The sequence below is a fragment of the Myodes glareolus genome, chromosome 16 (assembly GCF_982192425.1).
Source record: "Myodes glareolus chromosome 16, mMyoGla1.1, whole genome shotgun sequence".
In the NCBI taxonomy this organism is placed as follows: domain Eukaryota; kingdom Metazoa; phylum Chordata; class Mammalia; order Rodentia; family Cricetidae; genus Myodes; species Myodes glareolus.
Window position 1 is genome coordinate 21,017,009 of NC_142041.1, and position 3,513 is coordinate 21,020,521.

The following is a 3,513-nucleotide window of genomic DNA, read 5'->3' on the forward strand; positions in this document are numbered from 1 at the left end:
TCCCATTCTGTAGGCGCTCGTTTTGTCTTTGTTGACCATGTCCTTTGTTTTACAGAAGCTTCTCAGTTTCGGGAGAAAACATTTATTAATTGTTTCTCTCAGTGTCTGTGCTGCTGGGGTTATATTTAGGAAGTGGTCTCCTGTAAGAGGCCTTATTTTTAACAAGAGGCTTTTGATTTTATTTTGAGGATGAAGCATGACTGAACCTGGTTGGATATGCAAGCAGCAGCATCTGCCTGGAATCACTAAGACACAGGTAACTTTAGATAACTCTCATAAAAGGAGAACTGGCTCCACCATGTAAATTTATCAGAGTAAATTTGGGCTCTGGCCACACATAGGTGTATTAAAATCTTATCAGTAAAACTGGCCATGGGTACTTACCAGACATACCAGACCAATGAGGAGGCACAGGAAGACTTCTAGTATAGTCATGGCAATGGCCCTAGTGACTTGCCATCTGACCATAGGAGTGTGCATCAAGAGACCAACAGGAAGAGAACTCCCTGGTGTAGGAGGTCCTTCTTTCTATGTGTTGCTTGTTAATGAATAAAGAAACTGTCTTGGCCTGATAGGGGCAGAACTTAGGTAGACAGAGAAGATAGAACTGAATGCTGGGAGAAAGAAAGGCAGAGAAGGAGAGACACACCATGGAGCCACCAGAATCAGACACGCTGAATCTTTCCTGGTAAGTTACTGCCATGTGGCGATACATAGATTTATAGAAATGGGCTAAATCAAGGTGTAAGAGTTAGTCAATAAGACGTTCGAGCTAATAGGCCAAGCAGTGATTTAATGAACACAGTTTCTGTGTGGTTATTTCGGGGCTAAGCTAGCTGAATGACAGGGATGAACAAGCGGCCCTCTCCCTACAACTCCTGACTGTCTCAGGGGCTCCAGTTTGGCTCAGTTCTTGTTGTTGATTCTGCCTCCTAGCATTGCTGCCCATTCACCTACCCACTTATTCACCTGGGGCTGCCACCCTTCAGTCCATTCTCTGTTCACCCAGACCTGGTCTTGTCCTTCTGCTCTCCAACCACGATTGCACCTCCTATCTGTAGCTCAACTCTGACGCTGCAGCTCAATGCTAAGGCAGCAGCTGCATTTCCAGTAAACCTCCAGCCTAGTTGGTGGCTCTGCTCTCACAGATGCTGCATCATCCCCAGCTTCTGCCTCTCCGGCTCCTTTGTAACCACTCTGTAACTTACCTATAAATAGACAGAGATAAAAACATGGAAATAGATAGAATTAGCCAGAGAGAGAGGGAGAAAGATTTATAATGCAACATGCAAGGTGTGATCTGAGAGTTAATGTTAGTAATTAAGGTGGGAATAGAAGGACTTGTATTCACCTTGACCAAGCCTATCAAGGGTAGGGGCTCCACTATGCAGATTTCTGCCAGTGAAATCATTGTCTCTTGTGAATTTGTTATCGTTCAATAAAATCTGACAGGGTAGGAAGCTAGAATGCGCTTGCCTCTGCTGTGTTTCTGACAGAGTGCACTAACGACGGTCACTCCCTGCAAGAGGCCCTCAGCCTGAGCCAGCATCATTCTCAGCTGACTCATCAATTAGTCTGATCAGAACATTGGCCAAGTAGTATTTAAGCAATCTGTAGTTTTCTGTTTTCTCCTTCAGGTAGATGAGATGAACTTATTGAAAGTCGATCCCGTGTCTGCTAAACGGCCATACTATCAGAGTCCAGCAGGGTACTAAGGAGAGCATGGCTGAGCTGACCTGAAACGGGGGTGTGCTGGACTGAGCAACACCCCCATTTCACATTTCCCCACAGGACACATGTTAGAGTTTTGCAGTTAGCTAACTAAGTTTTGTCCATCCACGTCTTATGAATAGATTCTATCTTTCCCAAGTTTTTAAGGTCACTCTAGAAAGAAATGGAGACAGTTGGCAAGAATAAAGGGGCAAACTGGAGCATTGGAAATCAGAGGGCCTGGATCCCACCTGGCTGTGTCACTGATGTCAAAACTTTGAATGGACTATTCCTATCATTGTGACATTGACATATCTTCCTTTTAAAGGGGAGGATTTACATTAGATCACGGGCCTTCTTTCTCCTAGCGTTCAGTTATGATTTATGAGATCAGACAATAGATATGGCATGGTATGCAAATGATAGATTCAGAAACAAATGTTACGGAGATTCATGTTTCAGCATCCAAGCTGGTCTTCACTGTAAATGATATATGCATAGACTATACCCTGGTTGGAGTGGGACACGCCTCCTGACTCCCCTTCAGAACTGAGGTGCCCTCCCCTTCCAAGCTGGGGGGGGGGGAGTGCTGTCTGCTTAATGCTTGCTACAGAAATCTCCTGAGTGGAAGAGAATGGCTCCCCAGTAGCCTGTCTCTGGAAACAGCCCTTATGCGGTCACTAGCTGTTGTGAGAGTGTGAGAGCCAAGCCCTCTCATTTCCTTTCTGATAAGCTTTAGAGAATCCTCTAGCCCAGAGCGCCTCTAGAATCCACTGGAACTGCACCCCACTTCTACTTCCCCTTCACCTCTATCCAGTCCTGCCCTCTTCATTTCTTACTTTTTTTTTAAAAAAAATTAGTGTCTATAGATGTTTGGCCTACATGTATATCTGCACACTATGTGCATTGCATGCAGTGTCCATAGAGACCAGAAGAGGGAGCTGAATTTCCTGGAAAAAGAGTTACAGATGGTTGTGAGCTGGGACTTGATCCGGGGGCCTCTGGAAGAGCATCCAGTGCCCTCAACCCCCAGGCCACCTCTCTAGCTTCTCTCCTCACTACTTTCAGTGTTTTCAAGTCCACCTCCACCCAAATCAGGTGCTTTCCAGTGAACTTGACCTCTTATCGCTGCCTTCTTGCAAAGTGTGAATTTGGATTAGTCACTCTGTCAGCAGGGCGAGGTAGAAGACAGCCAAGCCTCCCAAAGCTTTTTAATAACATCTGAAGTACAGCTTGAGATCTTCTTCTCTAGACTGCTAAAGATGACATCTTCGTGTCTTTTCTCACACACACACACACACACACACACACACACACGCACACACACGCACGCACACCACTTAAAAACAGACGGGGGGGATTTTCTAAGGTAAAAGGGGGGCCAGAGGAAGTGAGAATAAGATATACTAGTACATCTGTGTGAATAAAAATATCCCAATGAAACCCATTATTTTGTGTGCAAACCAAAAAGATTAATAAGAGTAATGTAGCTCAAACCAACAAAGACTGGTTGCTGCTAAAAACACAAGGATGGCTTTATGTATGCATCCCATTGTACTTCAAAATGGCAAACGTGATCTCTTCTGTTTTGCTCTCCTGAGCCAAAGGAGGTAGTAAATTGGGGCTGGGTTGGCCAGCCCCCTTCCAAATGACACTATGAAAACTCCCTCAGGAGTCCTGAGGATAGGACTCAGTGGGTAAGAGTACTTACTCACAAGCATGAGGACTTGAATTCAAGTTCCCAGCCTCCATGCAAAAAGTCACCATGGATGCATTCACCCCGGTACCCCCAGTGCTGCTGGG